Source organism: Triturus cristatus, chromosome 4_2 (genome assembly GCF_964204655.1).
Source record: "Triturus cristatus chromosome 4_2, aTriCri1.1, whole genome shotgun sequence".
Taxonomy (NCBI): Eukaryota; Metazoa; Chordata; class Amphibia; order Caudata; family Salamandridae; genus Triturus; species Triturus cristatus.
This window is the reverse complement of record NC_140586.1, coordinates 429,596,288-429,603,060: the sequence shown is the minus strand read 5'-3', so window position 1 is coordinate 429,603,060 and position 6,773 is coordinate 429,596,288.

The window sequence follows — 6,773 nt, the reverse complement described above, 5'->3', positions numbered from 1 at the left end:
ACCCTGCTCGGGTCTTGATCAAGACCCAGGTATGGTCAAAACGCGTCAGTTTTCTTTTCCATGAATACATAATTGGAATCGAAACACAGATGGAAACTTGGCGATGCGAGGCGGCTTTAGAGACATCCACATACAGATAAAACAAGAAATGAGATCCGAAAGGGCACCACTTGTGAGAGACTTCTTTCGAAGTGTAATTTAAAATGTACACCTCGGTGTAGCAAAGGAATGCAATTCGACACAAGAGGCGAAAAATAATCTATAATTCATAAACCTGCATGAGTGCGAAAGTAGAAGGACCGTCGAATACAATCTAGGGGGCCCAATGGAACAATGGGATGAGTAAATACCTTGGTTACCAGAATCAGATTACAGAGGTATCGAGAAATGTTTCAGAAGAGTAGTGCCTGAAATAAAATGACAGACCAAAATATATTGAGTTTGGATTAGACAATTTGTCGAAATACGGGCTGTATCACGAGTATTTGTGCACGCACATAAAATCAGAACATGATATTCAAATATTAGTCCGTGTGTATTTTTTTTCTTCTTGTGTTTCTCCCCTTCACCTTATATTTACTTGGGAAAGTCCCAGGCCTGCACCAAGTTAATGGTGATCATGTGAAATTTGTGTAAAAGCAGATTGATATCATATGAAACATTATTAAGAAATGAATGAGAACATTTATTGCCTTCTCTTGCTTTACTTGTGATCTAAATCTAGTAATTACCATGAAAAATGCATAAGATCTGTATGCATACCCCATGTTATGATAGCCATATCACACGATATTCTTACGTGTAACATAATTGAAGCAAAATTACACATTTTTATGTGGTTTAGTCTTTGCCACTTATTACCGCATGCGAAGTTGTACTCGAGGTTACCTCGAGTGCAAGATTAATTTAAAACACCGCTGTCTTTCCTTTGCGCTGTAATTAAGTTTGGCATTGTACTAAACTGGCAAGTTGTGTACAACATTTGCTGATAACATCAGCGCACGTCTTTGTGCATTTGCTACCGCACAATTTTACCTCCTTCTCGCAAAGAAGTGCGCTAATTTCACGCAGCTCTCCCTTCCGTGAACGATAATAAACCCGGCACACACATTTCATTTATTTTTTTCAACATACGCCCTGAATTCTTCAGCTTACGACATGTCTGAATCCCTCCGTGCATCTCTTTAGTAAGTCAGGACTGATCAAATAGGAAATGGGAAATGGATGGAAAGAGAAATATCTATGCTAGAAAATAGATAAACATGCTCTTTAAGGAAAAACAAGCTAAGAGATTTATTGATTTCCGAGCAATGACATTTAAATGTAAATGTAGCTTTTAGAACAGCAGTAAGAGAGAAACATTTTAAGAAAAGATTTGTAGCTATTTCTCTTGTTATTTTCCTTGCACCGCATGCTTTATCTACAAAAAAGTGTCAAGCCTCATATTAGAATCTATAAACCGACGTAATTGTACTTCTATAGAGGAACTGCTGCTCTCACAAGAAATGCGTGTTCATGTACCCACTGAAGCAATTTGAAGGGTTGACATCGGGGCCATGGATGCACAGGAGCCCTGTAAGTGAACCATTGAAATCAGATATAAAGGTGCAGTGACTGTGGAGCATTAACCAGCCTGCCCTGTACGCTTTCTCCAGCAGCAATTTCTGAACACAAGATTGACTTTGCACCAGAGTATTCATTTAAAATATATTGCCAAGCGTGCGATATTTCAAGTTACTATAATATATAGCTTCATAACTCGATGAATGCTAAGACAGCCATAAAATACATTTTGTATTTGCCGTTGCCAGCAAACTGCCTTTCATATTAAATATTTAACACTTTATTCTAGACTGTGCATTTGCAATTGTCAGAGATGATTTGTTTATTTCATCATGTGTTCTGCAATATTGTTTTGATGTTTTCCTGCGCTTTTGCTCCTCGCAGTGTGATATGGATATGTGTGAATATTGCTGATGTTTTTTTATCAGTGCATACATTTCTTGTGTGTGTCATTGAGACTGAATTGAAACACGTTCAAATCAAGTTGTCCTGCAGGTGCCCGTTACTGCTTTGAAAATGTTACTGTATTGATAGAGTTTGCTGCCTCTATTTTTCTTGAGTAGAAGATCGCAGTCAGGGCCGGCTTTAACACTGTTGGCGCCCTGTGCGACATTGTTTGTTGGTGCCCCCCCTCAATTACCACCTCCACCACAGATTATCTTACTAGTGTCCCTTAAGTCTCGATAACCACTGTCTCTAATTCAGAGCACTTTACATCACACACACATTGCACAGAGACAGCCATGGGGCATATCAGCAAGGTGAGGCGATAAAATTATTGCCGCTTTAGCGTCCGTTTTCGGACGAAAAGTGGCGATAATTTTATCGCCCTATCAGCATGGACATGCTAACGCGTGAATCCATGCCTTAGGGCCCGTTTACTGAACGCCCAGCTTTGCATCTCTAATGAGATGCAAAGTGGACGTTCCTTCCCGAAATAACTGGAGAAATGTCGCTAACCGATATTTCTCCAATTATCAAGGGAATCGCTAACAAGCATAGCGATAAGAAAAGTAGCGCTAACCACGGTTACCGCTACTTTCCTTACGCCTGCTTGAATACTGACTTAGCCATGTAATCCAATGGGATGTGGATTACATGGCTAAGACCACCCTGCCCTATCAGCAAGGTATCGCCGGTCACAGTGCGATTATCGCTGGATTTTCAGCGATAATCACACTGTTTTCCAGCTAACGCTTGCATTGCTATCGCTTTGGAGATAAGCGTTGCTGATAGCACGCTATTTCCGTGATAGAAAGCTGCGATAGCCGGCGATAATTATCCTAGCGCTAAGTGCGCTTAGCGATAATTATCGCCGGCCCTTGCTGATATGCCCCCATATGCTTTTAAATCAGTGCATAGAAAATGTTACATCAGAGAGGACTACAAGGTGTAGTGTAGGAATGACATTCCATTGATACTGGTAGGCAATAATAGTTTATGAGTCCATATTCTGGAAAAGCACAAATTCAGAATTTAAAACATAATATCATTGTTATGGGTTCTTTTTAATAATAATAATTGTCTTCTCCCAAATGAACCCTTTTGGCAAGGTTAGGATAATGAAAGACTGGGCAAAAAAAACATATAGCTCCAACATATACCATGCAGTTTGCACGGAGTTCTTTGATGGCAGTTAATAGCTCAATGGTCTATATTAGGATTTTGACTTATAAACAACAAGTAACAAAAGGAGCTCTCTTACAGAAGCAGTAACACACTGACCTATTTACATTATATGCACTCTGTTTATCTGCATGGTACACGATCTTAGCAGCAGGCATTTTAACCCTCTGCGCTACCTTAGGACGAGTCAAAACTTCCATTAGACAAACCTCTGGTCTCTTTCCAGGAAGACGATTAATCACTGGAGTTCCCTTGACATTTTAATTGAAGCCTGGAAAATGTTGGAGGGGCAGCAGGTGCTCTTAAAATAATAATATACTTGGGAAATGGACGCCCCAACCCCAAGTCAACACCAGGTGCCATGGCACCGATCGCACCGCCCTAGAGCCGGCCCTGATCGCAGTCAAGGTCGGACTGGCTGTACCGGGCATCGGGTGCTTCCCCGGTGGCTGGAAGGGTGGGGAGCCGGTTTTGTTAATGGGGGCTGGTTTTGTAGCAGTGTAGCAGTTTTAAGAGTGCAGCAAAATTCCTTAGGCCTCATTTGCTAGGCTTTTGCGCCGCCAGTGCCTCATTGTTTTTGATGCACCGACGGCGCAGTGTGCTTGCCCATATTTACAAGGCCACTTAACATCACTCTTCATGACTTTTCATGGCCTTGTAAATATGGGTCCCTTTCACGCAATACTCTGTGTAAAAGGGGTGTTCCATGCGTGTTGCTATGGGTGCTCCGACGCAACATCCATAGAACCTGGCACTTTCTCAGATTTACAGAGTTTTGTAAAGCTGGGAATGTGTTTGAATCCTACGCGAGTGTCGCGACAAGGTGAACTACTTTTACTTCTCCTTGTTTTTTCCTCTTTCTATGTATGCTGGATTATGCAGTATACATAGAAAGAAGAAAATGCCAACAATGATTGTTTTTGTGCAGGATGTTGTACCCTCCTGCATAAAAATAATCATCCTCACAATGCAGACACCCTTGAAATATGACGCAGGGTGCCCGCGCTGTCGCATTGTTGGCATTTGAGCGCCAGCACTGGGGAAAGCACACAGATGCATCGTATTGTTGTTAATATGATGCATCCCTGTGCTTTTAAAATGATGCAGCTTGGCGCAGCAAAATGTCTTAAGGCACCACACTGCGTCATTTTTTTGTGAATGAGGCCCTATGCACATTCAGTAGTTTTTGGACAACATTAAAAGTGTCAAGTTAACTCTGGTGATTAATGTACATGCTGAAGAGAGATTGGAGTTTTTTCTAGTTGCAGTTTTGACTTATCTAAGGTAACACAAAGGGTTTATATGCCTGCTGCAAAGAATGTGTACCATGCATATCAAAGAACAATATTTTATGAGCATAGCTCAGTGGGTTACTGCTTTTATAAAAGAGATTCTTTTGTTACTGAGCAGTTCATAAATTGCTATTCTAATTTAGCACAGTGAGCTATGAACTTCCATCAAAGAGGTGCATGCAAGCTGCATGGTACAGGTTAGAAAGTTTTTTTTTTCTCCCAGTCTTTCATTATCCTGATGTTGTTAAAAGAGGTTTGTTTGGGTAGAAATAAATCCTTATTATTAAAATCACCACTAATCACTGTGTTATGTTCTGAATCATGAGTGTGTGCTTGTCCTGACCAATCACTCTTAAAACGTTCCTACCAGTATGGATGGCTTGTGAATCCTACACCTTGTAGCCCCCTATGCATATGTATCATTTTCCATACACTAATTTACACATGTATGGTTCATAGTCTCTTTATATGTGTGTGATGTAAAGTTCTCCGACACCCTACACTGGTATGTGAGGTGCTATAAGACAAATAAAATGTATGTAAGAGGGGACTGTGAATAGATGAGAGGCACTGCTGGAGGGTTATAGTGAGATAGTCATTGAAGAGCCCCAACAAAGACTGTTGTATACTGGTGCACAGTAAGGTCATCATTTACTATGCTGTAAAAACAAATACAATTGAATATACAATGACAAATGTGTTGTAAAATGCACAATGTTCGCCCAAATTAGGGGAGAAGTCGTCCTAATCCCCCCTTTGTAGTGGTCAGACTCGCTTGTTGCACTCGCTATGCACTTTATGAGGGCTAGTATGGCAACATTTGCCTGGGCTGCTTTGGGTTCCCTGTTGAGCCCTGATTGCATTCAGGAAGTGAAACATTTATATCAATTGGCTCTTCTTTTCCTATTGCCTTTTGTCTTGTTCTATTGTCTTGTTCTTGTAGGGCTTAAACAAGTATTCTTCACCAGACGTCTCAGGAAGCCTTTACTTAGCACTGATGTCCCCTGTACAATATGCCCTATACTGCAAGACCACAGCATAAACCAAGAACTATTCCTATCCAAACCTTAATTTAATAAAATCACTATCGTAATCTTCTATAATCTGGGTGTTAATCTGGCAAATGCACTGTTTGCTGTGATTGATGATCCACAACAGTTTAAATCTATTGTGTCAGGGCCAAAACCCTGTGTCATGTAGATGCAGATTTTGGTATTATCATTCACTCGATCCTTCTCAGGAACTTGATTCACTTGGCTTTCAAGGGCTCTACCAATCACCACCTATCTTCTTTCCTTATCAGTACCAAACATATTCTCTACTGATACTTGTCCATATCAAAACCTTTCCCTGCAATGTACATCTTCAATTTACAGTGTGTGTCATCCTTTGTAAGCTGTGGTTTCATCTTTTGCCCTAATCCTTCTCAACAATTTGCATTGCACCACAAATAAAAATAGCTATTGGAAAGGACTAGGAGTCATTTCAGTTGTATGCCTGACGACCTATCACTCTTTCTTGGATAAAGCCCACTGTTCTTAAATTGAGGAGAAATAAGGCAAATGTAGTTTTCTTGAGGTAAAATGACAGGCTCTGCTCCTTTGACTTCTGACCAGATATTTTGCTAAGTTTTCATATTTCACTTCAGCAGAAGAGGGACTTGACCTTTCTCATTGAAATACAGTATGGCAAAAGGCTCATATGTAGAAGTTTCTAAATCTGCTAACGTTACGAGATTTCAAAAGACTTCCACCTTGCCTCACTCCTTCTCAAATAGAGCATATTGTCTTGTTGATTGTCACCTTCTAGATGAATCAATATACTGGTGTTCAACTAGATTATTCAAAATAATTGACTGCCCAATTTTAATGGATCAAAACATCTGCAGTCAATCTTGTGCCTTACATGAACTGTCAGTCACAAACATCTCCAGTTTGGACTGATCTATTCTAGCTGCTAATTCAACAGTGGATGCATATGAAGGACTTCATTTAAGGTTTGGCAGATCAGGAGCCCTGCAATAAATAAGCTGGGTCCATGCCCCACCATACTTGTTTTAAGGGAGGGAAAACATTAGGATTCTGATTGAAGACCCATAGATGGCTCTGCAGTCACAAAATATTGACAGCCAGCTCTTCCTCCACAGGACTATTGGTCAATAAATGTTGGAAGGCCAATCCAATTTAGATAGTGTTATCACATATATTTATCCTGTTCAGGAAAGGCTGATGGCCCATAATAGGAAGAAAGGCAAAAAAATTCCACATGAAGGCAGAACATTCCCAGTATATC